Here is a 24,854-nt window from a genome sequence, read left to right on the forward strand (position 1 = left end):
ACCAAGTTGATTGATTAGAGTCAATGCAGTCTTACTCGTTGGTTAATTGTATGATTGCTCGTTTGTTGATACACTACTACAGAAATCATGAAGAACATCGGACTTCTAGACACATGGACATCGGATTATAGGCCGATGTAGAGTTCAGTCCCGTCCATATGGGGTGTAATGGACATGGGACTTTAAACCGATGTCCATTAATATATGCACATCGGATTTTTAAATATATCCGATGTCCATATGAGTAATGAACATCAGATTTTAACATTAATCCGATGTCCATATGTGTAATGTACATCAGATTTTTATAGAAAGCCCATGTCCTTTGAAGCTAGAATTACATCGAACTTTTATAAATCCGCTGTCCTTTATATTGTTTTTTTTTTTTAAAAAATTTGAAAAGAGCAGGCCAATTCATATTGCATTACACCAATTTGAATGCCAAAACATTAATACAAAACATGCCAACTGCCATTCAACCAAAATGATCGATTTCAATTAATAAAAACCGATCCCAATCAACATACAACGCAACCGTCTCCGTCATCCGAATTCAACAACTAACGAACAACAACAAAGGGCATAACAAATCCCAGCCAACATAACATATGGTCTTGCGATGAGATCATGTAATCGGTTTTTCAAAATGCAACTACCTAATACATTACTACGCTAGCTAGCTATCTACGGCTAGATATTGAGAAAATAGTTCGCCCACAAGTCCCGAACCTCATCTAATTCTTCTTGTGAATATGGCGTGGTGTCTTGAAAAACCTGTAATGCATATTAATGACAATGGGGCAGTCAGACATAGCCTCACAAGGGCAGCTTCATATAAGCTAATAATTAAGGGAAGAGGGTGCAATGACTAGCTCATTGAATTGGCAAGCGAGGTTCGCCCACAATGCGTATAGCAGCAGGTCAAAGTAGGATAATTACTTGAAAAAATACCGAGTTTTGCTATAATGTCGAAACTGACCTCATTGATAGCTTTTGTTGGATTAGAACGCGTGACGATTTCCAGCATGTACCTCATGACGTAGTACCCGCATTCTACAACACCTTGTTGACGAGCACACTAAAACAACAACTCGACAAGAATTAAACCAATAACATGACTTTGTCAATTAAAAGAGATTGATGATCAGACATTGAATTTGTCGTCATAATAAGCAACAACTTACATTATGTTGCAGCCATTGCGGTGCTTGAGAACGCATTCTTTCCCCACCATTGTAGCCGTATACTCTTACCGATCTAAATATAAACATGGTTTCAAATAAATGATTGTCAGCCAATAATAGTTGCCATTTTTAATGTTCTAATCAGTTGAACATTTATTTATGTGCATATCAATAAATGAACTATGTTTAACATTCTACCTTACTTTTACTCCTTACTTTGTTTATTTACATGCTTTTTATGCTACAGCGTATTGACTGAAAATAGTAAGCAGATTTTCAAACATGCTAATCACAGACCATACATTCACTACACATTCACACATGCTAATCACAGACCATAGAAACCCCCAATTTGAGCATACATTCACATACATTCTTTCACAGACCATACATTCACACAACTACCAACTAATCTGCTCATACAACCACATCAAAAGAGACCCAATTCAACAAAACATTAGAATGATAAGTTTGATAATCTAATAGTCAAGTTTCGAAACTTTCTGAATGATTATTAAAAAACTAAATGGCAAAATTCAAGCAAAGAAGAAAAGTGCCAAAATAATTAATACAGCGGCTCATCTACTTATACACAAATTCATCACTTAAACAAACAACAATTCAACTAACAACGAGTATCATTCATATATAAACCAGGAATATAAATGCATGTAATACAATAATAGCAATGTATAATAATAAACCCCCAATTAGATTATCAATTAAATTATAACCCTATAATTCATTCTTCAGTCAAAATTACAAACAAATCAAAAACCATTTCAGTAAAATATTCAAATAAACCATAAAATGATCGAGAATAAATATATAAATGATAGGGAAAGATTAATTACCTAATAATAAAGAGCGAAGAACGAACGAAAAGAGCTAGGGTTTGATGTCGCGAGGTGATGAGAACGAAGACTGATGATATCGCCGGTGAAGAGAAGAAGGATGATGTCGCCGGTGATGAGAGAAGAAGGGATGAACGATGAAGCAGCAGCAGCAGCTAGGATTTTGGGTTTTTGATCGGGTTTTGAAGTGAAGAAGCTAAGGGATGAACGATGAGATAGAGAAGAAAGGGATGAGTAAGCTAAGGGTTTGGGTTTGGGTTTGTCTAAAAAAAAGAATGATATGGAGTAAGTATAATAGATTGACTCAGTATGCTAGTGAAAATAATTTGGGGCGGGGGAATTGTTTTCATTTTGCGCCCAAATTGAGGATTATATGGACATGGGTTGTAATTTAATCCGATGTCCATTATAATGGACATGGGTTGAAAATAACAACCGATGTCCATATAATATAATTACATCAGACTTTTATAAAAATCCGATGTGCAAACTTATTACATCTGTTTTTTCAAAAATCCGATGTCCATCCACTGATGTCCTTGATGAATTCTGTAGTAGTGATACTTAAATAAGGAAATAAAGTATGCAATGTAAATTGACACGTAAGATTTGGTGACGCGGAAAACTCAATGTGAGAACAACCGCGGGAGAGACGGTACCCTGCCAAGTATTGCACTATTTGAATAGGAGGATATTACAATTGTGGCACAAAGCTAATCCTGCTGGCCCTAGGCGTCAGGCCTGCAAGATCTTAGACGAACGTATATTTGAGTATATATAATATGCCGAGGTGTTGATGTGATCTTGAATGTGGATGTGTGAATACGGGTGTGTTGAATGTCCTTCTTGATTTGCTTCCTTGGCTATTTATAGGGTAAGAACCCTAGATATGTCCTACTTCGAATATGGAAAGGGAATATAATTTCCATAAGAACTCTTTCCACACTTGGACGCCTTTCCCAATTCTCCCTGATCTCCCTAACTTCTCCCTATCTTCTTCCTAACTCCTCTTTCCTTAATCCGGACGCCTTCTATGATGGGCTCCTGATCTCCCTTGAGCTCGTTTCCCCTTTCTCCAACCGCGGGCTTCCTTCCTCCTTATCACTCCTTCCACAGATTTTTATTTTATTAAGTGGGCCTCCTTTGTTGTGCTATTTTTAGCCCAAATAGTATGCCGTGTCTTTTACATAATTGTTATCTCAGTTGCTGACCTTGTGTGGTTTTGTTGTGTTGTCTGTTTCTGTTGTGTCTGCCGTGATCCACTATGGTGAGTAGTCGATCTTAGCAGGTGGATATATGGATCATAGATGGGTGCTTAGAGGGATTATTCTACCACGAGTCATGGCAGATATAGCTTTACGTAGTGGATAGTAGTTTTGAGTTGTATCTTTTATATCGTCAGTTTGTTGTTATTCACTTGTAATATAATATAAACATTCCCTTATCGACATTTGATTATTACTGTCCTCGGGCAACCGAGATGGTAGCGCCCTTATCTACTGGGGAAGGTCTTGTTATGGCTCCTTGGTAGATGGGGGAAATACAAAGTGGTATCAGAGCGACGATTTTGGAACCTGTAACAAATGAGCCTAATGAATGTAGTGAGTCTAATAAAATGAACCTGGTGTATGTGTGTTGGGAGCCCCAGCTGATGCTTGATTTTGGGTGAGTAGGCGCCCTCATTTCAAAATCACGGTCCCATTATGCTTAAGCCAGTCACCGGGTATGGGAATATCGAGTCGGGAATTATGTGCTTAGTGTATGATAGATAAGTAGCAATAACTGTGATAGAGTCCCTGTTAATGTTTAGTACTTGTAATTGTGGTGATGAACTGTGTAGATTTGTGGTTGAATGGAAGAGGGTGTGGATATAGTAGTGGCGGTGAAGTGTCGATAGTGCATGACAAGGTTGGGTGATGTGGTGATAATAATGCGATATAAGCCTTTCTATGCGTACTAGTTTATAAAGCATTGTGTGTTTGGTATGTGATGATGATAGTAAGTCGTAAGTTTTGTACTAGTTGTAATGTTTGTCAAGCAGTAATTAGAATTACAATGGATTAATTTGCTGAGTACTTTTGTAATATGGCATAGCTAAGTTGAATAATTTAGTTGATGACTTGCTGTGACATGATCAAATTTCTAGCAAACTCGGATGATATATGATGGTTTATTGTTAGGTGAATGTTTAGAGTAGTGTGAGTATAAGTAGGATGTTAAATTTACAAGTGCATGGTTAGAAGTGAAGTAATGTTTTGAATGTATGCATGAATAAGTTAATGGTATGGTAATCTGTTTTTCGTAGTATTTATTATAGAATGAAGTATCATGTGTCATGTTTGGATGAGGTAGTTGAATTATATTGAGTAGTAATAATGTGTCGTGAATAAATATAATAATCTGTGACGATTCCCAAATACATTTTGGAATCGACACGAGTTGTTGCTTTGCAGGAACCGTTAACTAAACTCGTAACTTTTAACTCTGTTCTTAATCTTGCTCGACCGAGTACGAGTGCCTACTCCATCGAGTATACCTCATTCGATCTAGTTGAGGAATTATAAGACCGAAATAGCTGAAACTGCCAGCGAAAACTCGGTCGAGTAGCTCCAACTCGATCGAGTAGAGGCCACTCGATCGAGTGCCTTACTTACTCGATTGAGTAAGTAAACAGTACACGGGTAAAAGACGGGATTCTTATACCCTTTTTCCTATCTTTCTTCTTTCTATTTCTCTTTACATCTAAACCCTAATTCCTCTATATCTCTCTATTTGCTCTCAAAAACTTGTGATTTGGTGCTTGATTTCTTGGTGCTCTTCTTGCTTAATTCATCCTTTTACTTGCTAATCATTCAAGGTAAGAATGTTCTTCCTTTTCTATGTTTTTAATTGATTAAAAACATGTAAGATTGTTGGCGTTTTCTGAAAATTTGATTTGTATACATGAAATCTTGCTTATAATTGTTGTAACATGACTTATTTGCTTTAACTTGATGATTATTGATGCTAGAAGTAGAAAAACATCGAATCAATTTGGGGGTTTGAATGTACCGAATTTTCTAGGGTTTGGGGATTCAAATTGATTTTCGTTTGTCTTTTGCATATGAAAAGGGGAAAATTAAGTAATGTATGTTATGGGTATCATGTTTAGTGATGATTTTGATGTATTTTGCCCAAAATTTTGCCTTAAAACTCCGTCTTAAAGATGCCCCAAATTGAAAATTGCCCCAAATCTTTTTGATAGTTGTTTGTTTGGAAAGCTATTTTGAAAGTTTAATGCTTTAAATTTGCTAGTTGATGTGTTAATTGAAGTGATGCTCTCCAAACTTTTTGTAGCTGTGAGACCGTCTGACGAAAATTTGAGGGTTGTATACTTGAGGTTTTTGGATTGTTTGGTGAAAGTGTGTATATAGTAGTTCTTTTTCTATGATCATACATGAACGTTTATATGTTTTCAAGTAAGTGTTTGTTGTGTATCTAAAATGTGTGTTGAAAACAGATGCGGAGACCTACAGTGGGTACCCGTCAAAGTAAGAGGGGGAGGGCTTCTGTGCTTGAGGTTGGTGAGGGGAGTGGGGGACCTACGGTCCCATCTGTGCCGGAGTACCCTACCATCGTCTTTGTTGATTTCAAGCAAAGAGATGCGTTTATTGATCTACAGAAATGTAGTATGAGACCTACCCGTTGTATTGATACCACCATCTTGACGGACCTAAGAGTTGAGACTGATGTGAGGCACATCTTTGAGACTTTGGGTATGACCGGGTTGTATCGTCTTAGGAAACACTCCTATGCTTTTCTGACTTTGGAGTTCATGAGTTCTTTTCATTATGATGTGGTGGAACAAACCGTCGAATTCCGTCTCATGAACACTAGCTTCTTTCTGACCATGGACATGTTTGCCACCCACCTCGGCCTTGCTAGACCAGAGAAGGGAGCCCTTAGGGACATCCCAACTGAGTATGGAGCCAGTAGTATTATGCCTTACTTTACCGGCAAGTTCGCCCCCACCTCTAGCAACATGTTGATAAACGATGTTCAACATGTCACCTTGAAGATCTTCCTCCGTGCTATGACCTGTTTGCTATATGAGCGGAGAGATGTGAGTAAGCTTAATTCACATGAGATGATGTTGCTTGCGGCTTACCTTAACCCCACCCGAGCCCCGAGAGTCTCTTTCAGTGCCCCGACCATAGTGTGTGCTAGCCTAGCTTTGATGGCTTCTTCTGACACCCGTTTCTTGAGTTGTGGTGCCATTGCCACACAGTTGGCGGAGCGTTTGACCACTTTTGAGGCCTCCTCGGCCTATACACCTTTGACCCTAACGGTGCTTACCTTGGACCGTGAGTACTTTCTCGACCAGAAATGGTTGAAAACCTTGGAGGATGGTGGGTTAGCGTGTAGAGTTTGGGGGATGAGTTGGATGAAGATACCCGATCTTGAGCACCTTCCCATGACCGAGCCCTTACCGGCGGCAGTGGTGGCAGCCGATTCTGATGATGAGGAGGAGGTCCTTAATAGGCAGTTTTACCTCATTGATGATGACATTTTGGAGGTGATGTCTGAGCCGACGAAGAGGGATCAAGCTAGACCCAAGGATAGACAGCCCAGAGTAGGGAGAGGTCCGCGACGGGTGAGAGAGGGGATGGCTGAGACCCAACCAGAGAAGCATGCGCCTCCACAGCCCCAGTTTTCCAGCTATCCTTCCTTCTTTAGCCCTGAGATGAGAGTGAGTGAGCTCACGGAGAGGGTGTCTGCTACCTTGACACTCCAGAACCGCCATGAGATGGCTTATATTCAGGGCATCGGGACCGAGGCGGCTCAGCCGGTGTGTTTGAGAGGCGTTGGGGATGATAGCGGGGTCTTCCATTCCTTTGGCGTGGAGCGGTCTACTTGGGGAGAGCCCATGAGTTACCCCTATGGTTGCTTGGCACCATGGCGAGTGGGAGCCAATTCAGCGCTGGTGGCATCGCGGGTGAGGGTACAGCTAGAGTAGGCACGTCTGGAGGTGGTGGTAGAGATGAGATGATGGATGAGCAGGCTATAAAATGATGATACTTCTTTTATTTATATCTTGTTACATGGAATTGTAGTTCTTGATACTTGTTCCATTTTGTACCTTTTTTTTAGACTTTGGTTGTATTGTGGCCATAAGGCCGTATTTTAGATACTTTTCAGACTTTCTCTGCAGGATATTGGTGTCGGTAATACGTTTCCGACTCATGTATATATTGCTTTGGACTTATAAAGCGGTGCCTTAGGGGATTTTGACCTGTGGCTACTCGATCGAGTGCCCCTCACTCGATCGAGTAACTGCAGGGTTGACATTCTGGATGCATTCTGATCTTGACATACTCGATCGAGTGCCTGGTAAGCTCGATCGAGTAAGGTCAACTCGAACGAGTGCCTAACGAGCTCTATCGAGTGCCACTGTTGGATGCCTATTTCGTTAAACATTTGTTTCTATCTTCATGTTGGTGGTTCTAGTGATAATGCTTCTTGTTGTAGGGGTGTTATATCATTGTTCCGTCTCAACGGTGGCTATACAATTGTGCATATTTGTATGATTTGTACAATTTCGGTGGTGTTTATATAATTTAGTATGCTAAATCATATTGTTTCAGGTAACGTAGTGTGTAATGATTATAACTTTTGTTGCATAATTTGCATGGTCGTAGAGGCAAGTAGTCGATGACATGGTTGATAGGCGATCATAGGATGACTCGTTGTGTTGTTCACTTTATTGATAGTTTCATATCTATATGAGTCATATTTATGTAATGTCAAGGAAGTATCGTGGTTGACATGGGTCGAAATGTGCATGTGGTATGTTAGTAATGTCAATATGGAATAATATTTTATCGACTTGTGTTTTTGTAAAATTGGGTTGTTGGTGAACTTCGGGGACGAAGTAAGTTCCTTTTAGGAGGGGAAGAGTAATGTCGCGGGGAAAATGACGTAACTATAGCAATTTTATAGCATTTTATGACAATTTTGAAGTATTTTGAATGGTTTAATAGAATAACATGTTATTGTATCTTATTTTCAATTAATTGTCCTCTGTGTTGTAATGAAATTGGATGTTAGTAGCAATTAGTAGAGTTGTTGTTAGTAGAATTGTGTTGTGTGGTTGAAGTAATAAAGTGGAATGAATGATGTGTTGTTGTGAATCAGTAATAGGACTGTCGTTTTTGAGTGTTTTGTAACTGATAGTTGTTGGCAAGTTATTGATGAAGGAATGATCTGATAGTTGTGTTGGTTTACGTTTGAGTAATAGCATGAGATGAGTGCAATTAATTGTCGAATTGGTTGTTCTTCTGTACAATGTGTGTTTGGTGATTCAATGGGGAGCCGTGTTGTGTAATATAATATAGGGTAGAAGATGATGATGGCTGATGATCATGCATAACGGGATGGTATTTCTAGATGATCGTGTTGACCTGTGTCGGATAAACAGTGGTAGTTACCTCGGTTCCTTTGTCTTTGTGTCGCGGGGGAGGATGAGTCAAACTTCGGGGACGAAGTTCTTTTTAAGGGGAGAAGACTGTAATACCCGTACTTTTAGGGACCTGTTGACCGACGTTGACTGACCCTGGACACCTATCTTGACCTTCGGAAACCTTACGAGTGGTGACCTGTGACGATGTGAGCATTGGCTTTTGTGTTACTCGATCTAGCTGAGGTTACTCGATCGAGTAGAGGTCACTCGATCGAGTAAGTTGGTTACTCGATTGAGTAGCGGGTTTGCAGCGGGGATTTATAAATCGTTAGTCGTGAAATCCCAAATCATTTCCCTACCTTCTTCCTAAACCTAAATGCCGTCACCTCCCTTTTTCTTCACCGTGGTTCACCTTCTTGAGATCCTTGTGAGTGTCTACACCTTAGGAAGGGGATGCTTGAGTCGGGTAGTAGTCTTGACGCCGGATTGCTGTGTAATAGGTATGTCGTCATCATCGTCGTCCTTGTTTTCAGTTATGTTTATTGAGGTAGTAATAGATAGTTGTGGTGGTTGTATAGGTGGTTTTCGTGGTTGATTGGTATCTTGTGATCGGACGCGGAATGGCTGCGGTTTGCTAAAGGTAGGTTCACCTACTCAGTACTGTTGATTGTCTAGAGAGTATGTTGGTGTTGTTTGGTTGGGTTATAGTCAGTATTATTGATTGTTTCTAGTAGTTGTTAATGTTGTGTTGGTATAGAAGTTGGTGATTGTTGTTGTACAGCTAATTATGATTGTTCGTCTGTGGTTCTTGAGGTGCGTCCTCGGCTGAGTGGAGTCACTTGCGGGAGTGGCTTCACGCCCTTGATTCGCCCTCCGTGGAACTCGCCACGGGAGGGGATTTGCACATTAAGGAACATGGGTTTATCGCTCGGATTAGATGAGCGAGGCTTAGGTGGGAACGGCTGCAGCCCCCCACTGGTGGTGTGGATTACTGGTTGCGATTGGTAATCTGGCAGGACTGGACCTTTGGGCAGTCAGAGATGCGAAGTTGGTTGGAGGAGGTGTGGTTTGTGTGTGTGTGTGTTCTTGTAGTATGCTGTGTCTTTTACATAATTGTTATCTCAGTTGCTGACCTTGTGTGGTTTTGTTGTGTTGTCTGTTTCTGTTGTGTCTGCCGTGATCCACTATGGTGAGCAGTCGGTCTTAGCAGGCCGATATATAGATCATAGATGGGTACTTGGAGGGATGAGTCTACCACGAGTCATGGCAGATATAGCTTCACATAGTGGATAGTAGTTTTGAGTTGTATCTTTTATATCGCCAGTTGGTTGTTATTCACTTGTAATATAATATAAACGTTCCCTTATCGACATTTGATTATTACTGTCCTCGGGCAACCGAGATGGTAGCGCCCTTATCTACTGGGGAAGGTCTTGTTAAGGCTCCTTGGTAGATGGGGGTGTTACAGCTGCTGTGCTAGTGGCACGGTTTGTTTGTTTTTCTGGATTGTTTTCCTCTTCACTCACGTGTTGCGGGTGACATAGTCTTGGGAGCTGTGGGTTGTTGCTTCTGTTTTCGCGTCGATTTTTCGGTTTCTTTCCTGCCATTGCTGCTACCGTCCCTGCACTTGTTTCAGCCGCTGTGTGTGGCCTTGCAGGGGTTGTGCTGCTGGTGGTGGTCTGGTTGTGGTGGTTTGTGTGGGTTTGTTAGCTTTCCTCACGGTTGTTTTGTGTAGCCTTTTTCATGTTGGTTGCTACGTCATGCCCGACTTGGTAAGGTTTCACTGTCCTTTTGTTTGTTTTCATGGGTGTCAAGATGGTAGTGGTTGGGTTCTTGTTAAAACCGCCATGCTACGACACTTTCAGGATCGACATTGCCTTGGTGAAGCTATAGTACTTACACATCAAACTCTTTCTGATAGTTTGACTGTTTATTCTAATGCTGAGATTACTTTACAACGGATGGGGGTTTGGTTATGTGGGGTGTGCCTTAGAACCCATACCTTTTCTACTAGGTGTCGCCATAGTCGGGACGACATTGTGGCGCCTCCGATATGTGATGATGGCCTTGTCCGTTTTATTATTTTTTGTATTCCCCGGCCTTCTGTTCCGTCTCCGTCGGTTGTCTCGTCTGATGTTGTGGTTGAGCCAGTTGGTTGGACCGTCTCTATGCTTGACCGTTTGCTTTCTATGGGTTTACGCACCGTGAAATGTATTCCTTCTAAGTGTCGCCTTGGGTTTGCTCAGGTTTTAAAATGGGCTTTAGATGATGTGGGTGGCTCTCCTGATGACCTATCCCACTGGATTGATTGTGTTGCCCCTTTGTATACTTAAGACCTTTTCCCCGACGAGTAATCTTGAGTGTAGGACCACTGTTAGACGTCAGCGCCAGGAGGAGAGTATTACCGGTGCTATTCTTGCTTGGGGTGTGCCTGGTGGAAGTTTGCAGCTCTTACAGGCGACTTTAGATGAGGCTTCCCCTTCCTTTTATGTGGTTAGGATCTTGATTTGAGCGACCTTAACCTTCGGCAGTGTCGGAGGAAGATTTGCGATGGTCATTATACTGCTGCTGTTCGGGTGCTTTCTTCATCAGGTATTGCCCCTTACTCTGACGCCACCCTTGTGGCTCTACAGGATAAGCACCCCGTCGCCCCATCTCCCTCTTTGCCACCTTTGCCTAATGATCATCATCCCCTCGTTGCCTCTCCGACAGTTGTGTTGGATATGATTCGGAGTTTCCCGCGTGGCACTTCTTGTGGATGGGATGGTTTTCGTGCCCAACACCTAATGGATTGTTTGAGTGGAGCTGTTGTGGCTATTTATGATGATTTGACCGCTTCTATCACTCGGGTGGTTAATATTTTCCTTGAGGGCCAGTGTCCGCAGCCTCTGGGTGAGTACATAGTTAGTGCTCCGCTTACGCCTCTTGTTAAACCGAGTGGTGGTATACGTCCTATTGCTGTTGGCACTATTTGGAACGCCTTGTCTCTAAGGTCGGTGCTTTTTTGGTTGGCCCGTCTTTACTTGGTTATTTTGCTGGTTCTCAGTTTGGGGTCGGGGTATCCGTTGGAGGAGAGGCTATTCTGCATGCCTTGAATCGGTTTGTTGAGGCTCGTGGTGGTGAGGAGGGTTTTTCTATGTTACTGGTCGACTTCCAGAATGCGTTCAACTTAGTTGATCGTGGGACCATGCTTCAGGAGGTTCGCCGTCACTGCTCGGTCTTATCCCGATGGGTGGAGTTTTATTACTCTAGTCTTGCGCGACTGTTTTATGAGGATCATAGCTTATGGTCTTGTCGGGGGGTTTAGTAGGGCGATCCGTTGGGCCCTTTGTTTTTTCCTTTGGTGTTGCATCCTTTAGTGTGCAAGATCAGGGACTCCTTTGACCTAAGTTTGCAGGTTTGGTACTTAGATGATGGCATTATTGTTGGGGACACTTTGGTTGTGGGGAAGGTCTTGGATATGATTATGGATAATGGTCCTCGATTTGGCCTCCATCTTAATATTGGTAAGACCGAGGTCTTTTGGCCTACGGAGGATCCCAGGAGCCGGCTTCCTGGTGTCATCCCCGACTCTATTGCCCGACCTTTACATGGTGTCACTGTTCTGGGTGGTCCTGTCAGTACGTGTCCTATTTTCGGCAGCGATCTTGTGGCGAAGAGAGTGACTAGAACCATCGAGCTTATGGATTCTCTCGCAAGGATTGATGACCCACACTGTGAGTTGCTTCTGCTTCGGGCCCGTACTGGTGTTTCTAAACTTTACTTTGCCACACGTACTTGTTCTCCACGTGTCTTTGGGTCGGCCCAGCTTTCTTTTGACGTGGCACTTCGTTCTAGCTTGGACCGTATTGTCACTGCGTCTGGGCCTGGTTTTGGGGATTGGCAGTGGCGGCTTGCCACCTTTCCTTTTCATTTTGGTGGGCTCGGGGTTTATGCGGCTGGGGATGTCATGCACTATGCTTTTCTGGCGTCTTGTTTGCAGTCTGCTGAGTTGCAGGCTAAGCTCCTACGCCCTTCTAGTATCATTGCTGGTGGCCCTACTTTTGATGATGCCCTGCGTAATTTTAATGAGGTTGCAGGTTCTGATCTTCTACGTGATCCTAGTGAAATCGCTGCCCCTAAACATGTAAATAAATTGGCAGATATATATTTCGCGAAGGTTGCCGCTACTTTGGACTCTGTTTTGTCGTTGACTCTGCGTCAGTTTGCATTGTGGAAGTCTTAGCAGGGGGCTTACTCTTCTGATTGGTTGCGTGCGGTTCCAATTTATTGGTTGGGGCAAACTATGAATGGGAGGACCTATCGTAGTGTGCTTAGCTATCGACTCAGTGTCCCTTTGTTCACGGTGTCTAGACCTTGTCCTGCTTGTTCTCGGGTTTATGTTGGGGATGTTTATGGCGATCATGCTGTGTCTTGTGCTGGTACTGTGAGCGTTAAGCATCGGCATAACCTCGTTCGCGACACGTTATTGGTCATCTGCAACAAGTCGGGGATCTCTGCTGGTAGGGAGGTTGATATCGGTTTGGTTGATGGGCATGGTTGCTCCCTTCGTCCGGCGGATCTGCTTCTTTATTCCTGGGACAAGGGGCGTTATGTGTGTGTCAATCTGACAGGATCTTCCCCCTTGTCTCAGACTGGGTTGACCTATTTTGTGCCGAGTCGGGTTGTTGCTGATGCTGCTCAGCGAAAGTGTGCCAAGTACCAGGATTTGTGCACGACGGCTGGTTATAGTTTCCTACTCTTCTCTTTTTCTTCGCTGGGAGAGCTGGATACGGATGTTGTGGCTTTGCTCAAGCGGATCCAGAAATTCTTTGTTTCTCAGGATGCAGGGGCTCGCGCGGCCGCTTACATTTTTACTAGACTTAGCTTTGCTATTGCTAAGGGAGTGGGCGCCCTGATTGTATCTCGGTTTCCCACCAATTTCTTGTAAACTTTTGATTGATTAATAAAAGTTTGCGTTTTCTTAAAAAAATAAAAAAATAAAATAATAATAAGGGTAAATTGACAACTTATACTTTTCATAATACAATTTTTTAAATCTTATACCTAGAATAATTTTTTTTCAAAACTTATACCAAAAATCTCTATTTTTTTTATACTTAATACCAAATCTCTAAAATTGACTATTCTACCCTTGCTGTTAAGGTATTACCAAATTAACCACCTATTACTAATCCAATTATTCCCCCTTCCCACCAGAATAGCTAACATTCTACTGTAATTCTATTCCAATTCCAAATGCTCTTGTTAGTTATTAGGTCCGATGCGAAAGAAGGGTCGGGAAAGACGGGCTTAGGTTAAGGTTCATTGAAGGAATTCCCTGGTAAAGGAAAAGCAACATCAAACACCCCCCTTTTCACCCCTCTCTTGTCACATCGCCATCACCACTAAAACCAAGCCCGTCTACCATTACCAATAATCCACCACTCATAATCACCACCACCATCAACCACAACCATCATCGACCACCTCACCCTTCACCAAACCTTATAAAACCAACAAAAACAATTTTAAAACGAAAAAATAACTTGAGAATTTGATAAAACGAATTGGAATGGTTACCAGATTTTACAAAACGAATTGTAATTATAATCGTCTTTGAACGAGATCAATTTGATTACGCTGGAGGTGAATTAGGGAATGAAGTGGAACTTGTGTTTTTCAGAGTGGAGAAATGGATATGTGAGATCGCCTTCATTGAAATTAGGGGAATTTGTTTGTGGTGAAGGCGGATTTAAGAATGGCAGTGTCCACCATTGTTGATTGATTGTGGGTAGATGACAAAGAGTGGTTATGGCATGTAAGGTTAGTGCTGATGACGTGGCATGGTGGTTGGTTCGGCGACGAATGTTGTGAGGTAAGTCATGTGGTGGGGCGACTAGTTGGAGGCGGCAAGCTGGTGGTGATGGAGCATGGGATACAGTTGCGGTGGGGCAGTAACGACGGACCGATGGGGAACAGGAGGTTTGTGGTGGACGTGGTGTTATTGTGATGGGGATAGAAGGTGCTGGGTTAATGCACCTAACTAATGGGTGTTGTTAAGTTAATCGGTAAGGGTAAAATGGTCACTTTTAGAAATTTGGTATGAATTATAAAAGAAATAGAGATTTTTGGTATAAGTTTTGAAAAAAAATTATTCTAGGTATAAGATTTGAAAAATTGTATTATGAAAAGTATAAGTTATCAATTTACCCTAATAATAATAATAATAATAATAATAATAATAATAATAATAATAATAATAATAATAATAATAATAATAATAATAATAATAATAATAATAATAATAATAATAATAATAATATACGATACATGTATATATACGTATACTACCATAGTAACTACCCTATATATATACTCCACTCACCTTATCCACCCACCCTATCCAAACACAATCCACCACCTAGATTTCATAAAGAAAAAGAAGAGAGAAAGAGAGAAAAGAAAAAAAAAAGAGATTTTGTCCCTCCGCCTCAAGATCATAGGGTAATACCATCTTAAACTAGTATATATATTATTTAATTTATACCATTGACCCGCCTCGACCTTGACCCATCATTAACCACCTTTCGGACCACCGTTGACCGTTGATCCAAGGGTTTGCCCGCGTATTTAAAGTATTTTTGTTGTCATTGTGTGACCGTCTTAAAACGGATTTCTACCTTTGTTTTCGTGGCCTACTTGGGGGGATTTTGGGTGGTCCTTGTCGTGAGTCGCGTGAGGGTTGTAGTGTTGGTAATGGGTGGCATTAGATGGTCGGAAATGGGTGTGAAAGGGGGTTACATGGATTGGTTGTGTGTGTGGTTGTTGTTGTTGTTGTTGTTGTTGTTGTTGTTGTTGTTGTTGTTGTTGTTGTTGTTGTTGTTGTTGTTGTTGTTGTTGTTGTTGGTCTTGATGGTCAGGGGAGGCCACGGTTGTGGCTGTATTGGTGGCGGTCCTTGGTGGTGTTTAGAGGGAGTGTGTCGTGTGTGTTGAGTTGGTGTTTATGTCGTGTGTTATTGGGGTTACGGGGATTCGTGAGGGTGGTGGTGGTGACGGCCGATGGTGGCTGGCAACCGTGGTGGCGGCTTTTGCTATGTTGGGGCGGTTTATGGGTTGTTTGAACGGGTTTTAAATAGCTTAAAACGAGTTTTTATTTAATTAATTAATTACGTATTTAATTTAATTAGATTAGTTAGTAATTCTATTTAATTATCGTAATTAGGTGCCGACTTTATGGAGGAGCATAGTTGTATCCGGTGCTTTATTGTTTAGCGGGATTTGCTAAAAGGTAGGTTTGTCCTACTATGTTTCGATATTGTGTTTACTTGCTAAATGAGTCATTTGTCATCAATTGCATTGAATGAGTCGGTAAATTGGCTTGTTATATGGTATCTTGCGTAGTTGTGTGGTTTTGTATGTCAGAGGACATGTTTAGTAATTTGTTGTTGATGAGACGTGAGGCGGTTAGGAAACTGTCTCACGCTTCGGGTCGCCTCTTGGAGCTCACATTAATGACTTGAGTTTTGAGGGACTCGTATAGTTGAGACACGACGTCTGGCAGGGGACCCGGTTGGCTTTCGAGCCCGATATGTCTGGGCGTGTCTCTGTACCTGTTTGTGAGTTCTGGTGTCGTGGGCGTGTCCCTGGCACCGGTGGTTGTGGGTACATCTAGGCGTGTCCCGGTACTGGCGTGGTGGTTGTTTGATAGTGTTTCATTCATATTATAGTTATGTTGCATACTCACACACTTTGAGTTGTGTCCCACTTTATTTATTGAAACTGACGTGTTGTGTGTCTGTGTAATTGTCACCTATTTTCGGGATGACTTGTATCGATCCATATGATATTTCCGATCATATGGGGAGTTGGTTGAGTACAAGTTTTTTTGTTGACGTGATTGGGATTTGGGCCGCCCCTTGGACTCAGAGTCGAGTAGCGTAGCATAGATGACATAGATGATAGTCGAGTTGTAATTTTTATAGTTTACATTTATCATTTGTTTACGTTTATGTAATCACTGAACTTGTTATTTGTATAAAGAGTTCCTAAATTGAAATTCCGGTTTCACTGCGTCGGGAAACCGAGACGGTAACATTCCCTAATTACCTTGGTCGGGTAAGACGGGGGTGTTACAGGGAAAACAAGAACTGTTGGGTAGAATGGCTAAGTGGTCTGTCCACCTAAGTGAGTACAATTTGAAATTTGAACCTCGGACAGCTATCAAATTCTAAGCCTTAGCCGACTTCGTGTCAGACTTTAGCCCGACCTCTAACCGCAGACCGACAAAGACCTGTTGACCCTGAGTGGGGACAAAGGTGATCGCAAGTGCGTACTACATATAGATGGGGCTTTGAACATGAGGGGAATGGGGGTAGGACTGGTCCTTCGCTCACCTCAGGAGGAGAAGATTGGTCAGGGAGTATGGTGTGAGTTCAACGCAACCAACATTGAGCCTTTATTATGGGACTTCAGCTAGCCTTGGCCCTACCAGTTAGTCACATAGAGGTGTATGACGATTCCCAGCTTATTGTAAACCTTGTGAATGACTCGTATGCAGCCTGAGATTCCAAGATGATAGCCTACCTGAAGGTGGCTGATAAGTCCATTTTATATATAAGTTAACCCCCTATTTTAGCTCGGTTTATTTGATTATTACATTTCTATAATGTATTTGTGAGCTAATTTTCGTGTTCTAGGTGATTTTGCTTGTATTCATTGCTTTTTGTAGGAAATGAAGCACTCGATAGCTTTTTCCCGTCAAATTAACATTCACCCAAGTTCACGAGGCTAATAAGAGCAAGTCTTGATCATGCAAAGATGTTTCGGGAAGCATAGGGGCATTTTGGGAAGAATTGGAAAATCCCGAGCACGAAACTAACTTGGGTTGATACACAAGTAAAGAAATGAAATATAAGCCCAAGTAAAGTCCAAATGATCAAGTGTCCATGCAAGCTTAGGATTCCATTTGAAGCATTCAACCGGAGGAATTATGAAGCATTAACACGCAACATTGGATTCTCTATGCAATTTAAAACGGAATTAAGAGAAACAACATAAAATACCACGATCCCGATCGGGGTGTGGTGTCTCCGATCGGGGTTAATTACCTCCTCCTTAATTGTTTACGTTTCATCTTTCACTCCTATATAGAGGGTGTTGATCCGGAACCTCAAACATAGATTATAAACACTTCTTACACCTCTTTCCACACACTTTTATATATGTTTTAGTCTTACCTTTAGAATAAAATGTAGGTTAGATTTTCTTATTGTTATTTACATTTTCTTTAGCATTTCAAAGTTGTATTACAATTTCCATTGAAGTATTTGTTCTTCAATTCCAAGTTTCATTTCCTTTGTTGAGGTAATTCTATTTCTTGTATTGTTTTGTTATTTCCTTTGTCATTTCCATTATTAGTTAGTTATCAAACCTACTTTATCATTCATCATTAGTTTAGTTTACATTATGCAAGAGTAGTTTACTTTGTCTAGGGATTAAGGGAAGCCATGCATAAATAGTTTTTGCAATTGTTGAATTGGAATATTATATCGTTTAAAAGTTTCTATCACATGTTTGCATTGTTTTATTAGTCTTTGATTGTTGGCCACTATCTTAGATTAAATTTGCTAATTCACTTTTATAAGTCGAGAGGCACGAAATTGAATTAGACTAAGCATGTTTTAGTAGATGACCTAGCCATAGCGAGATCTCGTTAGGACCCGTTCTATGGTTGACAATAGGGCCGAGAGGTGGTTGTCTTTAAACCTAAAAAATTTAACGATATTATCAACTGCTATGTTTAACTTAACCATTTAAATAATTTTCATGTCTGACCCGACCTCCCTAGACTCTTCCTTTATTATTGTTGTTTCATAAACCCAACCAAACCAATCGATAACCGACCTTGATAGAATTCACCCCATAACAACTTGTCTAGTAACTCCCGTCTACTTGTGTTCGACCCCTATTACTACATTCATTAGTGTCTAGGGTATTTATCTTTGAATAGTTTGCGACATCCTATCAAGTTTTGGTGCCGTAGCCGGTGAGCACGGTTTTGTTTGCTAATTAGTTATTGACTTTTATCTTGTTATTTTGTCTCGGGGAACAATTGTTCCTTGGGATGTTCTCACGGTTTCTTTGTCGTTTTGGTGCCTATTTTGTAGGTAATAGACCTTGGCCTTTCATAATGAATGACGGATACGTCCCACAACTCAAAGATGAGCCTTTTCATGACTATCTCGCCCGGTTATACTATTTTTGCGATGGTCTCATCTCCCTTGGACATGTCCTTGATGGGGATTACTTGGGTCATCTCGTGCTTGATGGCATGGATTTTGAGACCCGAGAAATGGCTCTAAACTTGAGTAATAGGGATAGTTACTACATGCTCGGGCCAGAACTTTGGAATTTCTAAGATTTCATGGCTAGCCAAAGTCAATTGCGGGAGGTAGCACGCCAATTCAATGTGTGGCGTATCCAAGAGGAGCTCATAGTGCTTCAAGCTCGTTTGGAAAAACTTTCTCAAAGGTAAGCGAGCCAATGCGAGCTTATTACCCTCCTTATGCTCCCCCAACCTTCCAATGTGAGTCTTTTTCCCCTAACAATTTTGAATTATTGGCTAACGATGATGATAGACCGACATTCTTATTTGAAATCCTCCCTATTGTCGTTCCAATTAACCATTTCGTGGAGGAGGTAGTTGACACACGTGTCAGGGATGATGTTGAGCCCGATTATCATGAAAAGTATAAGGTTTTGCCCGAGTCATTTGAAACCTTTGAAAATCCTTTCACATGGAATGTAGATGACCCATTTAAGTTTGATGGAGGAATTAGTGATGCACACATAGAGGTTAAGTGGGATGCACCCCCCATTTTTATGAGTCCTACCACTTAGAGTTTTCATACCACCAATTTGAGACCGTTCAAGATTATTATATTTGCACGCACTAACGGTTTATTTTATGGTTTTAAGCATGATGCTCCATCTCTTGCTGATGAGTGGAGTAGTACGGTGGTTCTATTTGAAATCTCTCATGGGCATTTTACAAGATTTATCCTTTCTTGCCTTTGATCTTTCATTCTTATATCTTCTCAATTGTTTACATATGCTTGTGTATTGCTCATGCGCAGAATATGATAAACTTCTAAGAGCGTTGACATACTTTTTAGAGGACAAAGGATTTTATACAATTTATTGTTTTTGGGCAATTGCAATTTCATTTTGATATTGATGTAATAGTTAGACAATAGGACTTTTAGTTTGCTTTAGTTTGTAGTAGCTCGTCTTTTGCAGATACTTTGCTACTTGGATTGGACCTTACCCCGTTTTCAAGCTAGCTTGGGGGGAGGCTCCTACACTTTTGTATGCTTTCTTTCCTTCCTTTATTTCCGCATGTGTCATCCCATCTCCCTTTGTCGGTTTCTGTTTGTCTATCTTTGTGTCACACATTGAGGACAATGTGTTGTTATACCTTGGGGGAGGGATTTAGTGAGTCTAGATATTTAACTGCTTTCATATATTAAAAAATCCAAAAAAAAAAAAATGAAAAATTGAAAAAAAAATTCATAAAAATGTTTGTTGTGTCCACCCTTATGTCTTATGCATAATGTCATTTCTCTTTGCATTTTCCTTATTGTAGCTTTTTAAGCTAATGAGTCGCGCTTTTGACGGGTTTTGCATGCAAAGGGATGTCTTGACATAGTGGGTGAGGGATGGATTTTGGATAAAATATATAGAGTTGATCTTGACAATGGTAAACTACATAAATGGTAAGGTAGAGCCTCCAAGAGGCCGGTGCATATTTACCTGGTCTCATCTAGGTGTGTGTAGTTTCTCCTCTTGGTGTGCGTTACATCTATACACACAAGTATGGTTTTTTGTTCCATTTTGTATGAGTTTTGCTATCATGATTGCATTTAGAAGCCATTCACTTGTTTGCTTACATATATAGCCTAAAAATTGCCCCTTTCTAGCCACATATAACATTGTCTACCTTTGTTGAGCTAGTGACTTGCTACTTGTGTTGGGGTGCTCTCTTATTTGCGTTATGGTTATTTGTTACTATTGTGTGCATTATTGTTACGGGATTGTTGATTCCCGTAATTTGGTGAATGGTGGTGAAGAAAAGGAAAAAAAGAGAGTTGAAAAAAGAAAAAAATACGAGAAGAAAAGAGAAGAAAAGAAAGAAAAAGAAGCATGAGAAAAATGATAAACAATGAAGAAAAAGAAATATGAGTTGCTTCCATGTTTGAGATATATTATTTTGGGAAGTAGTCTCTTGTGCTATAATGGAAAAATTGAGTCATCATCCTATTTTTGGCTCTAGTTCTTGCTCTTGGGAAAAGTTAAGGTTCAGAATGAGTATCCTTGCACTTTTTGGTTAGTTGCTAGCTTGACATTAGCTCCACATGACCAAAAACATTTGTCCGCCTTCTTACCTAATTCCCCTAGCCTTCTTCTTTGTTCTTGGCTTATTTTCTTGTGCATATTTGATCATGATTAACATTATCTTGTTGATTTGGAATGTCTACCATACTATATTGCGGGCGCACTCTCTTTAGTCGTAGATAGGAGAGTGTCATTCACATAAAATTGCTTATTTCATAATATAAGTGCGAGTGAATCCCGTGAGGAGTCCGATGTCAGTAAGATCATGCAAGAGTCGAAATGTCCATGTGAAGTCCTTTGTGCTACGCCGTCATATAAATCTCATCCATATTGCTGCATTTTCCCTATGCCCATGTTGTTTAGGAATTTTATTCATTGTACTTTAAAGTTACTTAACGGAAATTGCATTTGGATGAGATGATTGTTGTTCATACCCTTGTCCTTGTTCATACATTATATTGTGTGCTTGCTTGAGGACAAGCAAGGGTTTAGTTTGGGGGAGTTTGATAAGTCCATTTTATATATAGTTTAACCCCCTATTTTAGCTTGGTTTATTTGATTATTACATTTCTATTAATGTATTTGTGAGCTAATTCCGTGTTCTAAGTGATTTTGCTTGTATTCATTGCTTTTTGTAGGAAATGAAGCACTCGGTAGCTTTTTCCCGTCAAATTAGCATTCACCCAAGTTCACGAGGCTAACAAGAGCAAGTCTTGATCATGCAAAGGTGTTTCGGGAAGCATAGGGGCATTTCGGGAAGAATTGGAAAATCTCGAGCATGAAACTAAATTGGGTTGATACACAAGTAAAGAAATGAAATATAAGCCCAAGTAATGTCCAAATGATCAAGTGTCCATGCAAGCTTAGGATTCCATTTGAAGCATTCAACCGGAGGAATTATGAAGCATTAACACGCAACATTGGACTCTCTATGCAATTTAAGACGGAATTAAGAGAAACAACATAAAATACCACGATCCCGATCGGGGTGTGGTGTCTCCGATCGGGGTTAATTACCTCCTCCTTAATTGTTTACGTTTCATCTTTCACTCCTATATAGAGGGTGTTGATCCGGAACCTCAAATATAGTTCATAAACACGTCTTACACCTCTTTCCACACACTTTTATATATGTTTTAGTCTTACCTTTAGAATAAAATGTAGGTTAGATTTTCTTATTGTTATTTACATTTCCTTTAGCATTTCAAAGTTGTATTACAATTTCCATTGAAGCATTTGTTCTTCAATTCCAAGTTTCATTTCCTTTGTTGAGGTAATTCTATTTCTTGTATTGTTTTGTTATTTCCTTTGTCATTTCCATTATTAGTTAGTTATCAAACCTACTTTATCATTCGTCATTAGTTTAGTTTACATTATGCAAGAGTAGTTTACTTTGTCTAGGGATTAAGGGAAGCCATGCATAAATAGTTTTTGCAATTGTTGAATTAGAATATTATATCGTTTAAAAGTTTCTATCACACGTTTGCATTGTTTTATTAGTCTTTGATTGTTGGCCACTATATTAGATTAAATTTGTTAATTCACTTTTATAAGTCGAGAGGCACGAAATTGAATTAGCCTAAGCATATTTTAGTAGACGATCTAGCCATAGCGAGAGCTCGTTAGGACCCATTCTATTGTTGACAATAAGGCCGAGAGGTGGTTGTCTTTAAGCCTAAACAATTTAACGATATTATCAACTCCTATGTTTAACTTAAGCATTTAGATATTTTTCATGTCTGACCCGACCTCCCTAGACTCTTCCTTTATTATTGTTTCATAAACCCAACCAAACCAATCGATAACTGACCTTCATAGAATTCACCCCATAACAACTTGTCTAGCAACTCTCGTCTCCTTCTGTTCGACCCCTATTACTACATTCATTAGTGTTAAGGGTATTTATATTTGATTAGGTTGCGACATCCTATCAGTGCCGAAGGATCTAAAACTTCGTTTCACTACCTTCTCCATCAAGTAGGTCCCAGAGACAAGAATGTTGAGGGAGATGCACTGGCAACCTTGGGGGCAATATTCAATGTGACACCCCCACATACCAATGTGCCTTACCAGGACCACCCTAGCATAAGAGACCATCACCATCTCGGTTACCCGAGGCAATGTATATCAAATTGACCATAAAGAAACATACTTTAGATAAATAATTTTAAGTGATTACATATCCAAAACCCAAAACTGTAAAGTGAAATACATTTGTTCCAAAATATCAAACCAACTGAAAGAAATATAAGTTCAAAACATCGCGGAAGACTCTAGTTACACGTGATGACTCCATCCCAGCTATCCCTCGCATAATCCATCTCATACCTGCTCAATAACTGCTCACCATCTTCGAATGGATCACCACAGTTTTTAAAATAATTACCGGGGTCAGTTTACTGCATAATCAAAATAAGACAAGTAAGAAAAGATAACCAGTTGTTCACCATCCACCTCCAACTCTCAATCACATCATGTAACTGACTACACACTAAAGTGTGTAGCCCTGCCAATGGGGGACCACAGCCTTGCCCACCTAAGCCCCGCTCATCAACGAGCGATAACCCTGTTCATTAATGTGCACATCCCCTCCTGTGGCGGGTTCCACAGAGGGCGAAAATAGGGCGTGAAGCCACTCCCACAAGTGACTCCACTCAGCCAAGGATGCACCTCGCGAACATCATCATCAACCATCTCAACACCAACACCAAACTCCAATCCAACAACAGCAGTTAATCACAATATCAATCGTACAAACAATCACAACACAATCTTAAATCAATTAAACAGTAAACTGAGTAAGGAAACCCCACCTTCTCGTAATCTGTTATGCCGCAGCCAATCATACAAATGCACAAACGAGTAACTAACACATCATCACCTACAACAATGATAATGAACAATCAACAACACATACGATGACCAAAACCCTAAACCCGCAAATTAACCCAGCCTAGAGTTTGCTAACTTATAAGAACAACAATAGATCGACAAGGATAAGACACTTACTATGGCGATTGACACGGAATAAGATGCTAGAACCCACAATCGACGACCTTTGCCTTGGAATTGATGAAGATGATTAGAGGAGAATGAAACGTAGTTTAGGTTTTGGAGGAAATGATTTTAGAAACTGACAAACGACTTATATATAGTCTCTAATCATTTTAATCAGAACCAGGAAATAACCCGTAACAGACCGGGTACTCGGTCGAGTATAAAGTATACTCGACCGAATATCCCCTACTCGGTCGAGTATTACCATACTTGACCGAGTATTCCTGGACAGTAGCCTGACCAGAAACACACAACGCATTACTCGACCGAGTACGCCATATTCGGCCGAGTAAGCCATATTCGGCCGAGTAACTGACTTAGAAAACCGTAGTATTACAGTCTTCCCTCCTTAAAAAGAACTTCGTCCCCGAAGTTCCAACCCAGCCTATAAAACATGGACAACTAACACTAACTACACCAACCATGCTTACTTCCACAACATGGTTCACGATATCGTCTCAACTACAGCATAGTCTCTCAATACTAACTCCATAGTACTATCGAATACCCACAACATAAGTGTTGCCAACTCTGTCTTACTTCCATAATGCTCACTAGCAAACTCAATACCAAAACAATCCACCAAACAAGATCAACACCAAGACGGAATGTTACATTCTACCACCCTTAAAACGAACTTCGTCCTCAAAGTTTACTCATACACATAAACATCATCACCCAATCCATTAACACCATCGAAGTTTACTCACACTCCTAACATCATACTACTACAAGCACTTCCATTACCTGTAATAAAGTCGACCATCACACAAATCCATCCTTATTCTACACCAACACTCAAACTTCCCATTGCAACTCGTATGACCATCAAACTTTCTTGTCGCATCCTACTCCTCTTAAGATAAATGATACGTCCTCGTAACTCACTAATACTAGGTCCTTTGCTATACCTCCCATAATCCTTATTACCACTGCATGTCAATG

At 40.6% G+C, this 24,854-nt stretch overlaps 1 long non-coding RNA gene across 1 annotated transcript; it reads right to left on the reverse strand.

The window, feature by feature from the left end:
• Positions 1-642: 642 nt before the first annotated feature.
• On the reverse strand, positions 643-1,300 carry LOC141621950 (uncharacterized). The gene is made up of 3 exons (XR_012532799.1): positions 1,185-1,300; positions 980-1,078; positions 643-774 (listed from the first exon to the last, which is right to left on the reverse strand). It is a non-coding gene; the product is annotated as an uncharacterized LOC141621950 (long non-coding RNA).
• Positions 1,301-24,854: the final 23,554 nt, after the last annotated feature.

The sequence above is a fragment of the Silene latifolia genome, chromosome X (genome assembly GCF_048544455.1).
Source record: "Silene latifolia isolate original U9 population chromosome X, ASM4854445v1, whole genome shotgun sequence".
NCBI lineage: Eukaryota > Viridiplantae > Streptophyta > Magnoliopsida > Caryophyllales > Caryophyllaceae > Silene > Silene latifolia.